General features: G+C 43.8%; 1 long non-coding RNA gene and 1 pseudogene across 2 annotated transcripts; both read right to left on the bottom strand.

Annotated features, from left to right (window-relative positions):
• Positions 1–2,238: 2,238 nt before the first annotated feature.
• LOC106973148 (uncharacterized) lies at positions 2,239–6,794 on the bottom strand. 2 transcript variants are annotated; one of them, XR_008289957.1, is made up of 3 exons: positions 6,422–6,794; positions 4,868–4,983; positions 2,239–2,510 (listed from the first exon to the last, which is right to left on the bottom strand). It is a non-coding gene; the product is annotated as an uncharacterized LOC106973148 (long non-coding RNA). The 2 variants fall into 2 exon arrangements; XR_008289958.1 differs by lacking the exon at positions 6,422–6,794 and adding an exon at positions 5,145–5,522.
• LOC128310973 (40S ribosomal protein S6-like) lies at positions 3,092–4,183 on the bottom strand (annotated as a pseudogene).
• Positions 6,795–16,249: the final 9,455 nt, after the last annotated feature.

Below are 16,249 nucleotides of genomic sequence, written 5' to 3'. Positions count from 1 at the left end.
GTTTCCCAGAAGCCTGGCCACTCGAATCTCTACTGGCTAATGGGGGTGTCAACAGCATGGAAGGGATCATATTGTGGTCGGCAAAAGATAGAAGAAAGGACAACCAGGGCTTGGCAGAAAGGACAACCTGAATAGCCTGAGCTGACTGTACAAGTTGGGAAAATGTTAGCCTTCTCCTGAATGTGATTCTAATAAATTGGAGTGAGTTCTTTTATCAACCCACCCAGCAAGTCTATTTCTTCTGTGTAAGCAGATACTGTTTTAGGTCAGGTCAGATCGTTGCTCCATAACAATAATGAAGAAAAAGACCCATGCTTCCTTAATTGTAGCTCGAGGCTTCCAACAGAGCACGACTAGGAGATGTTTTGATTTCCAATGTCTGGAAGTGCTCATTGACAGCGCAAAAATAAACAGAAACTTTTCTTCCATTATGCACATAGTTCTGTGTTGTCTACTGATTGACTTTTCTACAGGGATATAAATGGGGTCTTTCATTAGTTTGTAGTTACCATCTTCTCCTTTTAAATTTGCCATCTCTTTTGGAAAGCAAGCATCTGCACATGATTTGTACCAGCAAAGAGAAAAGGGACTGGGCAGCTTTCCAAACTATCTTGCCTGACGGCTAAAGCAAATGCCCCACAGTGTGGTGGAGAGCACAGGACCAGAATCAGAAGGACTGAGGTCCAGCCCTGGCTTTGCCAATTAGATGGCTTCGTTTCTCAGAAAGAGCTGCTTAACCTTCCTGGGCCTGTCTTCACAGCTGTGGGGATTTGAGGATCAAGTAAGATCATGTATGGGAAAAAGCTAGACCTATAACAGCTATCGAAGCATAAGGCGTTAAGTTTATATTTTCCCTTTCCTTCCTTGGGGCAGTGCCTTTGGATAGTTGTGTGGATGGAAGGTGGGGTAGGGGAGAGAAAATGCTCCACCATGTACAGTCTGCTCTTATTGCTTAAAGAAGAGGATTGTAGGGACTTGGCCACTGGTTCCTAGATTTCTGAGCTGATCTCCCCCATTCTCAGAATCTTGGATGACTAGGGATCTGTGCATAACTGTCTCCCCATCCTATTCATTCCCTTTACTCATAGGCCCACAGTGCCCTCTTTAAAAAAAAATACGACAATTAATACTGTGTATTTTCAGGGTTCCACCAAGACTGGAATGTAGACTTCGAAGACAACAGGTCAAGGACTGAGAGAGGGCAGAAGAGAAGAGAAGGAGGGGAAGGAATCACAGGCTTCATGAGGGAGCTAGGAGGAAGAGCAATCTAGAATGTTCTATGAAGGTAAGGGAGCATGACTGAGGACCACCAGGGTGAATGGGTTATGGTGGTCAATGGCCAACCCTAGGTGAACTTGAATCACCTATCAAAGTGGCTTTGGGAGAAGAAGCTGGATGAGAAGTCACTTTTCAACCCCTATTGTTACTTACCACAACCTACAGCCTATGCAGGAAGACAAAGTGATTAAAGCAACTCTTCCTTCTGTGCTAGACCTCAGAGCATAGTACATGAGGCATACCAAGCTCTCAGAGAAGGCAACCTCTGTCTTTTGGCAATCTGTCCCCGGTGTTTGTCTATGACCTCTTTCTCTTGGCCAAATGTTTGGCATATTCTTTCTTTAGCCTCTTCCTTATTTTTCTTAGTACACTGTTTCTTCAGAATAGTACACCCATATTCATGTTGCAGGACACATGGCATACCGAGACACTGAACTTTGCACACTTAGGTCCTAGGTGACCCCACCAGTCCCTCAATCAGCTGTGTTTTGATGGAGGGCAGGGTCTTGGTAAAAACTGTGGCCTGGGCCTCTTCCTCTGAAGAGAATACACTCAGAGCAGACAGGGAGATACCTCAGTTACATTTTTTAAAAAATGTGGTAAAATATACATAAGGTAGGGGCACCTGAGTGGCTCAGTCCAGTAAGCGTCCGACTTCGGCTCAGGTCATTATTTCCCAGTTCATGGGTTCGAGCCCCCATCAGGCTCCATGCTGACAGTGCAGAGCCTGCTTGGGATTCTCTCTCTCTCTCTCTCTCTCTCTTCTCTCTGTCCCTCCCCTGCTCTTGCACTCTCTCTGCGTCTCTCTCAAAATAAGTAGACATTAAAAAAAGATTTTATAATAGATCACTCAGGACAAGATAAAGGTGAAGCCCAAGGAAAGAATCCCTAGTTGTGGATTTTGGTGAAATCGGAAAAGGGCAATATCTTGAAATGTTGATGTGTGTTGCAGAAGGTGCTTGGGGGAGGGCTATACGGTACTTCCCACGGCGTCTCAAGTCACATCCTCCTCTTACTGCCAGATGCTCTCAGAACCCTGGGGAAGACTAGGGTGGTCAATAGGGAGCCACTAGGTGGCTTCCACTGTGAATTTGCTGAATTCCCACATACCTGACCCACAAGATGTCCATTCATGAAAATACCTCAAGTCCCTGAGGAAACAGGGGGCCTCCCTTTGGCTCTTCTAGGATCTCAGTGTGATCTAGCAGGGAGGGGTTGCAGCTCCAGCAGGCCTGGAAGAGAAAGAATGGAGACAAGAGGCACACTAATTTCACTCCTTTTCTCACGCACAGCTCCTCTGGGGGCACTGTGGTCAGGACCAGCCCTTGGCAAAACTATGGGACTGGTATTTCTCTTATATTGTCCCTTCCTGTTCCAAGTGTCATCATCACTTGCCATGCCAGTCCTCCAAAACTGTTTCTTCCCTGCTGCCAAGGGCTAATGATATTCATTTACGTCTAATCTGCTATTCATCTCAGTGATGATCCAAACAATCATCTATTTTTTTTTATTTTATTTTTTTTTCAACTTTTATTTATTTTTGGGACAGAGAGAGACAGAGCATGAACGGGGGAGGGGCAGAGAGAGAGGGAGACACAGAATCGGAAACAGGCTCCAGGCTCTGAGCCATCAGCCCAGAGCCTGACGCGGGGCTCGAACCCACGGACCGCGAGATTGTGACCTGGCTGAAGTCGGACGCCTAACCGACTGCGCCACCCAGGCGCCCCAACAATCATCTATTTTTAAATGCCTATTTATTTTGAGAGAGAGAGAGAGAGCACAAGGTGGGGAAGGGCAGAGAGAGAGAATGAGAGGGAGAAAGAGAAAATCCCACGTAGGCTCTGTGCTGTCAGCACAGAGCCTGATGTGGGGCTCAAACCCACAAATCACCATGAGATCATGACCTGAGCCGAAATCAAGAGCCAGACACCTAACCAACTGAACCACCCAAGTGCCCCAAGAATCATCTGTTTTGAGGTCTGATCTTATTTGTTACTCTTAGAAAATCTCCATTTCGACTGGCCCCAATCTCAGGGGAAGGAGCTCTCCGAGAGGATAGCCCCCATCTCTTGGCAATCTGTTCCTGGCATTTTTCTTTAGCCTCTTTCATTCCCTTGGCCAAAAGCTTAGTATATTCTGTGGCCTCTTCCTTCCCCTGCTAAGTATGCTGTCTCTTCAGAGTCTTATAGTGACATCTGTGTTGTAGGACATGTGAGGTCCCAAAACGTTAAATCTTGCACATTTTGCACATTTCAGTCCTAGGGTTCGTAGCTTCTTTGTTTAGGGGCTTTCTTACAACATATTGGTGGACCATTATCTTCTTTGGATTTAAAAGTTTGTGGATTCTGCTAGATTTGTGGAGCCCCTGGCAATGAGGCACAGTAGTATCAGTGAGTCCAGGAATATCCGTCTCCTCCTTTTATTTTTATAATAACCAAGATGAGAATGCTGAGATTAGCACCCACGATTCAACCCCACGTAGATTTGTGCCTTCTTCCTCCAGTCCTCCTTGGTGTGTAACAGGGATGCCCTTTTCCCAGTAGTGGATGGACATGGCCATGGGGTTAGACACCCTGCTTTATGGGGAAACCTCGTTTGTCATCCCTACCACTGATTAGGACCATGTAACCCTTCCATTCTCCACCCAGATTGTCAGCGGGCATGCACTTCTCATACAATGTAGGAAGTTTGTGTTCATTGTCAACTTGAGTTCCTGGCAGCCAGGGTCTGGGAAAGGGATGTTCAACTTCATCTTGAAGCAGCTGACCATTTCCAAGTTGCCATGAAAAAAGGGGGAAATGCATCATTAATGGTGGCTTTCAGACACTTGTGAGGGTGAAAGGTATTAAAAGGGGCTTGTCCTAAACTCCCAAATCTGAGATAGGTAAGGCCTCTCTGGCAGTCCCACAATTGTCGTAAGCTCAAGAACAGCACTTTGGCTTTTTTTAATTTATCCCCACTACTTCTGGAGGTATTTGGAAGATTCAACCTTCAGCCATCTAGAAGGGCACCTGAATTTCCATGGGAATTTCCTAGGGTGGAGGGTGGGATGGGGATAGGAGTAACTGGGATGGGCAGAAAGGGAGAGAAGCCCTTGGCCTGCTCCCAAGTTAGACCTCTGTCTATTGGAAGGCTAACTTAACAAACAGGACACTGGAAAGGAATGTTTGAAAAGAATGATGGAAGAAATAGTAGGACAGAGTCCCTGAGGGCTTGTAAGGATGGAATTCCTATCATTTTCATGCCATCTTTTCTATACATCTGTCCCCAACTCTGGCCATAGACAAATGAGAAGTCCTACTTGGAGCAGGTTGCTCTGGAATCAGCTGGGTTAGTCTCCATCTCATGCCCCAAGTAACTGGCACCATCCCTCAGAAGTATGGGCTTTCCCTGTAGCAAGTTCAAGGACTGGTCAGTTCAAGAGCTCCCACCTTTTCACATTCTCCATCATCCACTAATGCAGAATAGTGTAGTGCATACGACATGGGCTCTAGAGCCAGACTACCTGGGTAGCATGAGGAACGTTGCTTAACCTTCTCTGAGCCTCCTTTCCCCCCTCTGTAAAATGGATGTAAGAAATAGCACCTACCTCCCGGGGTTGTGGTGGAGATTGTGTAGCTTACATAGTGTCTGGTTCATGGTAAAGGTTCGGTAATGGTAGCTTCCAATCTTGCCCCAATCCACTGCAGCAGGTTGTCACGTACACTGCAGCAATGAAACGGCTTTGTCATGGTCACTAATGACCCGCATGTTGCCAATTCCCAGTTCTCATTTCTATGACTACTCAGCAGCATTTTTTTAAAGTAGACGCCACACCCAGTATGGAGCCCAATTCGTAGCTTGAACTCATGACCCAGAGATCAAACCTGAGCTGAGATCCAGAGTCGGAGGCTGAACCAGCTGAGCCACCCAGGTGCCCCTACTCAGCAGCATTTAATGCTCATTTCTTGAACCTTTCTTTTGACTTCTTAACTCCTCAATCTCTTGGTTTGCCTCCTTCTTCACCAGTCGTTTTCTTCTTAGTCTCTTTTGCTGCTTCCTGCTGCTGTTGAATTGCCCGGGGTTCTATCCTGGGACCTCTTCTCTTCTCCATCTATTCTCTCTCCCTTGGTGATGTTGACTAGTTCCAACATGCAAAACATCTTCTTCGTATATAAATACCATCTTAACAATGTTGATCCCCAAATATATATTTTTTTAACTCCTGAATCCCCTACTCTGAGCTCTGGACTTGCATATCAGACTGCCTACTTAACATCTCTACTTGGGCGTCCAAACTTGTCTCAAAGTTAACATATCCAAATCAGAGTTTTTTTGAATCCCTCCCCCCACCCAAATTTGTTGGTAACTGGTCATTGCTTAGAAGCTAGCCTGATGCTCATAGGTTGGCCATGTTATTCTCATGTTGGACATGAAACATCTCCCAGAATGCCAACATCAGATTAGTTCAATGACAAGACATGTCTCTGCGATCATGATGAAGTGAGACAAAACAAGACCACTGTGTAGTGTTATCTAGGTACAGACAAAAACAAGGTTGTGGTGAAACTCACAAATACCAAACATTCTCCTTTCCCACCTAATTTGAGTGGCTGATACTTCTCTCCCCCTTATAGCTTTAGTCTTCCTTCATTCTAGATAAGTATTATCAAGATACCCAGTCACAGAATTACCGTCCCTTCCGAATAGCATCCAATCCAGAGAAAACCCTCACTTCCTTGGACCTTCCCCCAAGTCACCTAAGATAAGCTCCAATCCAATAATAAGTGTTTTCTAACACCTCTTACTGAGACACCCAGGGTTCCCTGTGGTATGAATCCTCCCTTGTTGCCATGAGTCATAAACCAAATTTGTTCAACTACAGATTTGTTCCTGGTGGTCTATGGCTTTGCTGTATTAATCTTCCCCATTGTTTTTTGTTTTGTTTTGTTTTGTTTTGCTTTGGTAAATGGTACTACCATTATTTATCCAGTTGCTTAGGTTAAAACAGGAGTCATACTGATTCTGTATTTTCCCTCACCCTTCCACATTCAATTTAGGATCTAAGTCCTTTCATCTGTACTTCCCAAAGGAATTCTGCATGTAACCACTTCTCATGATCTCCACTTCTACCACCCTAGTCTACACCCACATTGTTTCTTACCTGGATTAGTATAACACTTTCTAAGTGGTCTTCTTGCCTTTACCCTTGACCCCCTGCAGTTAGTTCTTCACTCAACAGCCAGAGCAGTGTTAAAGCACAAAGCGGATGTGTCTCATCTCTACCTAAGGCCCTCCATTGGCCTACCCACACAATTAGAATACAATCCCAACTCCTTCCCATAGTATACAAGACTTCTCTAAACCTTATCTCCTGATACCCTTCCGTCTTGCTCACTAAACTCAAGTTACAGTAATCTTTTTGCTGTTCCTTGGACACATCAAGCTCATTCCTGCCTCGGAGCCTTTGCATGTGCTGTTTCTCTGCACCGAATGTTCTTCCTCCATATCTTCTCATGGATGTTTCCTTCTCATCATTCAAGTCTCAGCTCAAATGCCATTTCCCCAGAGGCCTTCCTTGACCATCCTATCTATAGTTGCTCCTTTCTCCCAGCCCCCACCCTATTCTCTATCCCATTACCTTGTTTATTTTAACCTCACAGTATGAAGCACTGTCTAAAAATACCATGTTTGTTTACTTACTAGTTTATTATCAGTCTCTCCCATTTAGGCTGTAGGTTACATGAAGGCAGGGATTTTTTTCAGGCCAATTATAAAATTTTTTGAGTATTTTTATAACTTTGGAGGGAGTATAACTAACATTAAAAAGTACACACACTTAAAATATATAATGTGATTGATTTTGACATACATATACACCAGTAAAATCATCACCAAAATCAAGTTAACGAACAGAACCTATCCATCACCACCAAAAATTTCCCTTGATTCTTTGTGCCTTCTTCTTACTGGTCCAGCCAATCAATGAACTGCTTTTTGTCACTATTGACTAATTTGCATTTTCTAGAATTTTATATGAATGTAATCATGCAGTATGCATTTCCTTTACTCAGCTTCCTGATTTATACACTCACTTATGTTGTTGCATGTATTAATAGTTTGTTTCTCCTTATTACTCAGTAATTGTAGGGCAAAGTTTGTTTTTCCATTCACCTGTTGAAGGATATCAGGTTCTTTCCAGTTTTTTGAAATGAATGAACTAAGCTTCTATGAACATTTGTGTGCAAGTCTTTGTGTGGATATATGTTGAATGCAGGGATTTTGTGTCTGGTTTTTACAACATCTCCCATGCCAGAGACTTGCATGATATTTACATATTATGTGGTAGTTAAATATCTGTTGAATGAATAAGTGAGCCTTCTTTTTCAGCCCAGGTTCATGGACATTTCCACTACTTCTGTGCCCACCCTAGAATCTTTCACCACCCTGACTTTTGTCTGATTCCTGCCTTTCCAATCTGCAGCCCTGGGTGACCCCTTGAAGGTGACTGTTTCCATGGTTGGCTTGTTGGAGAAACTCTACTCATTGGGTTCACTGCCAATGCATGCTCTCTACCCTAAGCTGGCCCCTCTGGCTGTTCAACAATCCGTTCATTCCTCGCTTGCTGACTCCCTATCACATTCCCTACAGCAGCTGCTCCAAACTTCCTGCCCTCTCCTCAAGCCCCCAGCCCCAGCCCTCCCCCTCATTCTCAGGAGATGACTTCACCTCCTTCATTACTGAAGAGATTGAGGCCAAATGACAGAAGCTTCTTCAGCTTCCATCTGACCCATCTGCACACAGCCATCTCAAGCTCTTCCGACTCTCAGGAAGACATGCTCCTTCACCTTGCCAAGGTTAAGCTCTCTGACCATGTGCTTGATCCTAGCCCCAACTATAATGATTTTAACAATTACAACAACACCCCCAAAAATGTACTTAGCTCTTGATATGGACCACACACTGGGCTAAGCACCGAGAAAACAACTTTAATTATTATTGAAAAACTATGTCTTTAACATGCATCATTTCTTTTTTTTCCTAAGCTGAAAACCCATTACTTTTTTTTTTACACTAAAGTATTGCAAACACTAAGCACTTGGCATATGTTGCCTAATTCAATCTCCACAGCCATAGTAGCATAGTTCACAGTAGCATAGTACTAGTTTTTACAAAAACAGCAGAGAAGGAGACTGGTGAACAGACACATTAAGCAACTTCCTTTGGGTCATATGGCTAGTAAATGGGGGAACTGGGATTTGAACTAAGATCGAAATCCAGAGCTATCTCTTTCCTTCTTTCCTCTCTCTCTCCCTCTTGCTTTCTTTTTCCTTGAAGTTCAGGGGGTTTTCTTAATCCCTACTCTGTAGTTCATGGCCTATTAGCACCCTCGGTCACAATATACAGCAACTATAGGAAAACATGAAGGATCTTGCCAGACTAAGCAGTATGATCTTCATCCTGTGGGCAGAGATTCCTAAACCTTAAGGAAGCACACCGCGGGGTGCTTCTTAATAGCGCATGTTCTGAGGATCCACCCTCATATCTACGGGATCAGTGCCTTTGGAGGTAGGCAAAAGTAGAAACATCCAAGACCACTTAGGAGGCTCGAGTGGTATTCCAGTGGCCCGGACTATGGTGGTAGCTGTGGAAGTGGAGATATATATATATATATATATATATATATATATATATATATTTACTGTGGTAAAATACACATGAAAGAGAATCTACCATTTCATCTGTTTTAAAGTGTGCAATTCAGCAGCATTTATTCCCTTCATGGTGTTCAACCATCACCATGATCAATTTCAGAACATTTACATAGCCCAGATGGGAGAATCTGAAAAGGAAGAACTGGCAGAGCTGTGTAATCAATGGAATATCGATGGGGAAATGGAAAGGATGGTTTGGATGGCATACTGATTGGGACAGTTGCGATCCCCAACAGAGATGACTAAATAAAAAGTGGGATCTTGCATGGGTAGAAATGAAGGAGACATGGAGGCAATTGTGGACATGGTGAGTTTCTTAGCGACCTTCAGGGTGGAGATATAATGCACCCAGTTGCAGTGGATCCGGAGTACAGCTGGGAGTTAGAGCCTGGGGGCCCAGACTATATAATAGCAAACATTTGCATGAAGCTTACTACTTGTCAGGCACTGACTAGTGCACTGCGTACCGGATCTCAAGTAATCCTCATTTTACAGAGGAGCACACAGGGCTACAGAATTATTAGCATGTGACAGAGAGGAGACTGGAACTCATGCATACTGACTTTAGGGTCGGTGCCATTCTGCTGTGCTGCCTCTCTCAGAGGCCATTCCATCTACAGAGGGATAATACTTGAATCCAGGAGGGTAGGGGCAAGGCTGAGGACACAGCCTTAAGGAAAACCTGCATCTATGGGGGGAAGGGGAAGGTGTAAGAGGAATCCACTGAAGGAGACAGAGAAGAAGAGATCAGGTAGGTAACAGGAAAATGGGGGGAAATCTCAGAGGCCAAAGGAGAGGAGAGTTTTAAGGAGGGAGTGTCTGATCCTGCAGATATATTGCAACTGAAGGGCTGTGAAAGAGCCATTGGATTTGCTGACAATTGTCATTGATCACATTCCAGATGGCTGGTCAGTGGGGAAGAGTGTTAAGGAGTGATTTGGCGGAACAGAAGGCAGCTAGGGTACACACTTCTTTTGAGAGTCTTGGAAATAAAGTGAATGATAAAGCTTTGGAAGGAGTCGGTGCAGCATCTTGGATCATGCAGACAGATCAGACTCCTGTCCTGCCACTTACTTGCTGAGGGACCTTGAGTAAGTGATTTAGCTTCCTGGGGCCTCAGTTTCCTCATGGTAATAACAGGGCCTACCTGTAATAACTGGGTAAGATAAGTGAGAAGATGCATGTAAAAAGGCACATCGATTAGCGATTGTTACTAGTTGCTCAATAAAGGCCAATGAACCTAGTTCAGTGATCTTGAGTATCTAGGAAATTCTGCTATCCGGCCTTGTCAGGGTCTTTGAGATCAGGGATGACCAGACTGGAGTTGCTAACTGCTGTCAGTAGAAGGCCCTTTGGGGGTCACCTCAGACTGGAGTCAAGTCGTGGGGGTTAAACTCAAATTATAGCAGTTTGAAATAGATGGCTCTTCAACCCATTACTTCCTGTACAGTGAAATGGGTACAGCTTGTGTGAATTCTGTCTGTGAGTGACTGGGTAGAAAACCAGAACTTTGGAGGGGAAATGAATGACTTATTGCAGACCATCCTCTGGCCTGGTTTTTCTGAGCACCCAAGGGAGCAAAGAAATCCGAAGGCATCTTGGCATTAGGTGTTCAGGGAGATTTGCCCACTTGCAAGATGGGAAACTCGCTCTCTCTCTCTCCTCCATAAACCCCACACAAATATCATGTCCTTTTAAAAGAGAATATGGGGGCATCTGGGTGTCTCAGTTGGTTAAGCATCCAACTCTTGGTTTCGGCCCAGGACATGATCTCCCAGTTCATGAGTTTGAGCCCCGCCTTGGGCTCTGTGCTGACAGTGCTGAGCCTGCTTGGGATTCTCTCTCTCTCTCAAAATAAATAAATAAACTTAAACAAAAAATTTTTAAGTGAGAATATGGAAGAATGCATGCAATGCTAAAATTCTAAATGTTAGTGAATTTTTCTTTCAGGTTCCTGAATATGTTTAATGATCTTGCAAGAACTCAGAGGTCAGAAGTATCTGTTGTTCAGGTTGGTATCTCTAGGAGCTGTAGAAAATTTTCTAAAATCTGTGTTGACTTCACATCATTCCTTGAAAGTTGCTTTTATTAAAAAAAAATCTCTCCCACCATCTTCTTCTCCTCAAATTTTGATGCATAGTGACCTAAAGGCAGACTTGTGGTTGAGATCTTCTAGTTCATGATCAGGAGTTTATCAGAGACATGCTTTCCCCATGGAAAATTCTGCTGGTGCTCAAGGCCTACAGTGGCATTCATGAAGCCCAGACGCTGGGCTCAAAACTAACGTCAGTGCCCATCTTATAGAGCCACTGAGAACAAGTGCTGTCTGAGCAACCTGTAGGCTTCTAGGGGCTTTTATCAAAAAGCAACCAACATGTAAAGGGATGTTATGCTTCTCCTCTACATTTTCCCTCTGTACCCCACCCCTGGTTCTTTATCTACCTTGCCTTTGTTCTTCTGCTCCTTTCCCTTGAGTCCAGCTGCAGTGACAACCTTCCCTGCTCTCTCATCTAGGTCAGGGTCAGAGCTGATTGCCAGTTGGAAAGACTTCTTCCTATGGCTGAAGTTGCTGCCTGTGCACATCCAGTGACACTGACCAGAGCCTTCCTAAGTGAAGACCGTTTTGGCAGAGAATTGGAATCCAAGCACAATGCCTGGAGGGGGAGATGTGGGGCCAGCAGTTTCTGGAGACTCAGGGAAGTCTCCCATGTAGCCCTGTCGGCTGATCAGAAGGGAGTCCCAAGCTTTGGTGAAACAAGCCTGCTCTTATCTATCTATAGAAAAGCAGCATTTCTCCTCCAAGCCCAGACCCAATCCAAATACACTGACAGAGCATACTTCTAGTGTTCAACTCCTTCAGGGAGCAGAGAGGCCCCATCTACTGGCCGCTGGAGCCCTGTCTTCAATATGTGCTGGTCATCCTTTGGGAAAGAAGAGAGATATTTCAGAGAGGTAGAGCCCTAGTCTCTGAATGTAATGTGGGTTCTGCCTTTGGCGACTCTCTGGGTGATTGGGCCCGGCCCTGTGACCCAAAGGCCTCCCAACCCCTTCAACCTGTGACTCTGAGTCACATTTAGAGTTATGCTCAAGGTTTGTATACTTCCCCATCCTTCAGCTGCTCCAGGTCAGAATTTGGCCTCCTCGGAGAGTTCCCTACTTATTTCTGAGAATCCCCCCAAAGTGATGCCTTCCGTGTGCCTATAAACTAGTCTGCTGGCTGTACTCACTACTCTGCTCTTTTCTTTCTATTCCAGGTCCCATTGTCTATATCTGCTATTGTTGGTGAGGGTGGCCATTGGGAACGTGTTGGTGTCCTAGGAACCTGTGTTCCTCTGGGAGCCACTGGAGAGCTGAGCTGTGGGCTGAGGCTGGAGTAACCATCCTTTCTCTAATTCTCTTCCACACTGGGTTATCGGGGCCCAAAGCTAGGCCCGCCTATGGCTAGAGTCTCATAAAGTCACTGGTGAATTGTTCCATCAGCCCCTGAACCTTGGCGCTCAGCAAGTAGTTTCCAAGTCTGTTGCTTTCTGTCCAGTCTTTTCACCAGAGGAGCTTCGACCTAGCCCAGTGGGCCAGAAGGGGACCACTAGCCAGGCTAGTCTCCCAAGTCGGTCTCCTCTCTGCTCAGCTAAAACCCCATTTCCCCCCAGACCAGCCTTGTCTCCCCTACTGCAAGCAATCTTTTTTCTCTTACCTTCAAGGCAGGTTTGTAGTGGCCTTGCACCACACACATAGCATCTCAGACATTTCCTTTCGAAGGCAGAGTCTTGGCTTTTCTGGTTGCATAGTTAGAAGAAGTAACTCGGAGGAGGACCTGTGGTCAAAGACAGGTGTTTGTGTTTGTTTCTATTTCTTTTAATGTTTTAAAATTATTTTTGAGAGGGAGGGGGAGAGGCAGAGACAGAGGGAGACAGAGGATCCAAAGAGGGCTCTGCACTGACAGCAGAGAGTCTGATGCGGGACTTGAACTCATGAACTGTGCGATCATGACCTGTCAGAAGCTTAACCGACTGAGCCATCCAGGTACCCCGTATGTTTCTACTTATTAAGAAGGGAGAGGCTTGAGCATGTTTCAATGCTGAGGGTCAATAGGCAGGGAAAAGGTGAGGATGCAGAAAAGTGAAGGGGCTAATAGCTGCAGCCAGGTCCTGGGATGAATGGCAAAGGATGGGACCCCCTCCCCTTCCCTTCATGACCGGAGGAGAGAGGGAGCACTGGACAGGACGTACCTGGTTAGATGATTTAGGCAGGCAGTTGAGCATTCCCAGCTGATAATTTCTATTCTGTCTGTGAAATTAGACAGTGGGAAGGCGAGGGATGGTGACCAGAGGTTCGAGAAAAGTGAAGAATGTTTGAAATTTTTGTTGCAGAAGAGGTTCTGAGCAAACTAATCAGGAAACCAAAAGGATCACGGGGCAGCAGGAAGGCCCAGTTGAGATTGGCAGCCATGACTGTAGTATGGAACTGTCTGCCAGCAGGGATTGGCAACAGGCATATGCAGAAAGAAGTTCTCTCTTCTCTTAACTGGAAGTAACCATCCCTGCCCTTTCTTGGTAATGGAAAAGGTACTGGATGAGGGCTGAAGAGACCGGGTTCAAGTCCCGTGTTTCATCATTATCTGTGTGACCCTGAGACAACTGTGACTTTTTCACATCTCTTGTCTTACCTACCTCAAAAGGCTGCTGTAATGTGAAAGAAAGGGCATGGAGGATGACAAAAGCCACACACAAAGCAAGAAGATGGCAAAACCAAAGAAAATGCAAAACACTTCCACCATAAACACTTTGAAAGCTATATTGTGGGAAAGTTACAAATAAAACATCTGCAATATATACTATAAAGAGTGCTCAGAAATTAAAAAAAAAGTAGGAAAATGGGCAAAAAAATAAGCAGGAAATAACAAAACTACAAAGAGCCATAAAGACAGAAAAGATGTTCATCTCACTAATGCAGAAATTAAAATCGAAACAGACAACAATTATGTATATATTTCCACCTCTCAGATTTACAAAAATTAAAACAAATCAGGAATAATGAGTCTTGGTCAAGGTGTGGGGACCTAAACATTCTCATACCATGGTGGTGGGAGTGCAGACTGGCACAATATTTTTAACCCAGGAATTCCATTTCTAGCAAATTATACCACGGGTATAATCACACAGTTACACAGATATATGTGTGATGATAGCCACCGTTTCAAAGTTTGTCATAGTAAAAAACAAACCTCCACACAAAAACCCTTGTGCCCAACTCAAATTTCCTTGGAAAGAAAATTAATTATTCTATAAACACCAGACAGAATATTATGCAGTCATATTAAAGCGAATGCCATGGGAAAACACCCAAGAGAAATGATTGAACAGAAGGGCGCCTGGGTGGCTCTGTCAGTTAAGCGTCTGACTTCGCCTCAGGTTATGATCTCAAGGTTCATGAGTTCGAGCCCCATATGAGGTTCTGTGCTGACAGCTCAGAGCCTGGAGCCTGCTTCAGATCCTGTGTCTCCCTCTCTCTCTGCCCCTCCCCCGCTCATGCTCTCTCTCTTTCTCAAATTAAAACATTAAAAAATTAAAAAAAGAGAAATGATTGAATGGAGATAATGAATGCAGAATTGTATGTGTCCAGTTGCATCCCATATAACAATTAGATGAGTTTAGTAGACAAATATGTGGAGAAATACACAAGAGCATTAACAGTGGTTATTCTTGGGATGAGGGATTATAAGAATTTTCCTTTATATCTGTCTGCAATTTTTTCTCCACATTTCATCATGACAAAAATTTAAACATACAGAAAAAGAGAAAGACCAATATTCTCACCACCTTGGTTCTGTCATTTTACTTTACTTGCTTTATCATGTATCTCTCCAACTATCTATCCCTCTCTCCGACCCTTCCATCTGGCTTATATTTTAAAGAATTTTATATTAACTTTAACCCCAAAAAAAGTTGCTGACATCAGTACTCTTTTCCCAAAAACACTTCAGCATGCATATTACCTACTGGATTTCAATATTTCTTTACAGTTTTTTCCTTTCTGTGATAAAATTTATATGCAATGAATTGAGCAAATCTTAAGTGCCTGATTCAACAGGCTGTGACAAATGGATACATCTGCATGACCCAAGTCTCTCTCAAGACATCAAACATTAGCATAGCCACAGAAAGTTCCCTTGTGCCCATTCTGGTCAATCACCACTCCACCCCCTTTTGTCACTCTGAAAAGATTTAAATAAACTTTTCTTTTGGAATATATGCATATATATATATATATATTTTTTAAAGATTTTATTTATTTTTAAAATTTTATTTACTTATTTTCAGAGAGAGAGAGAGAGAACACACAAGCGGGAGAGGGGCAAAGAGAGAGAGAGAGAGAGAGACAATCCAAAGCAGGCTCTGTACTGTCAGTGACAGTGTCAGTGATACTCTGCAGTGCCAGTCGACATGGGTCTCGAATCCACAAACAGTGAGATCATGACCTGAGTAGAAATCTAGAGTCGGACACCCAACTGACTGAGCCACCCAGGCACCCCCCCACCCATTGTTAACATCTTACATCACTATCGTGTATTTGTCACAACTAATGAACTGATATTGACACATTATTATTAACTGAAGTCCACATTTTATTCAGATTTCATGAGTCTTTCCCTAATTTTTCCACTAGTTTGTCTGTTTAAAGGTGCCATCCAGGATTCCACATTATATTTAGTTATCATATGTCTTTTGGCTCCTCTGGGCTGTAACAGTTTCTCAAGCTTTCTTGGGTTTTGATGGCTTTGGCAGTTTTGAGGAGTACCTGTCAGGTATTTTTTGCAATGCCCTTCAGTTTAGGTGTGGCTCTTGTGTTTCTCATCGGTTAGGTTCCGTAACTTTTCCATATTTATAACAATTGTGTTTAACTTTTGTAGTCATACTTAATAAAGATATAGATAGATAGATAGATAGATAGATTTTCAATGTTTATGTATTTAGTTTGAAAGATACAGGGAGGGAGAGAGAGAATCCCAAGCAGGCTCCACACTGTCAGCATATAGCCCGACTCAGGGCTCCATCCCACAAACCGTGAGATCATGACCTGAGCCAAAATCAAGCGTCAGACGCTTAATCGACTGAGCCACCCAGGCACCCCATAAAGATAAAAATATTTAAAGGCACAATGGTGGGTGCTGATGAGGACAAGCGAGGTGGCTGATAAGCTTTTTTTTGTTTGTTTGTTTTTTGTTTTAAATATCTCATTTATTTTATTTTATTTTATTTTATTTTATTTTATTTTAT

The sequence above is a fragment of the Acinonyx jubatus genome, chromosome X, assembly GCF_027475565.1.
Source record: "Acinonyx jubatus isolate Ajub_Pintada_27869175 chromosome X, VMU_Ajub_asm_v1.0, whole genome shotgun sequence".
In the NCBI taxonomy this organism is placed as follows: domain Eukaryota; kingdom Metazoa; phylum Chordata; class Mammalia; order Carnivora; family Felidae; genus Acinonyx; species Acinonyx jubatus.
The sequence above is the reverse complement of the archived record's forward strand: the minus strand, read 5'-3'. Positions and strand labels throughout refer to the sequence as shown.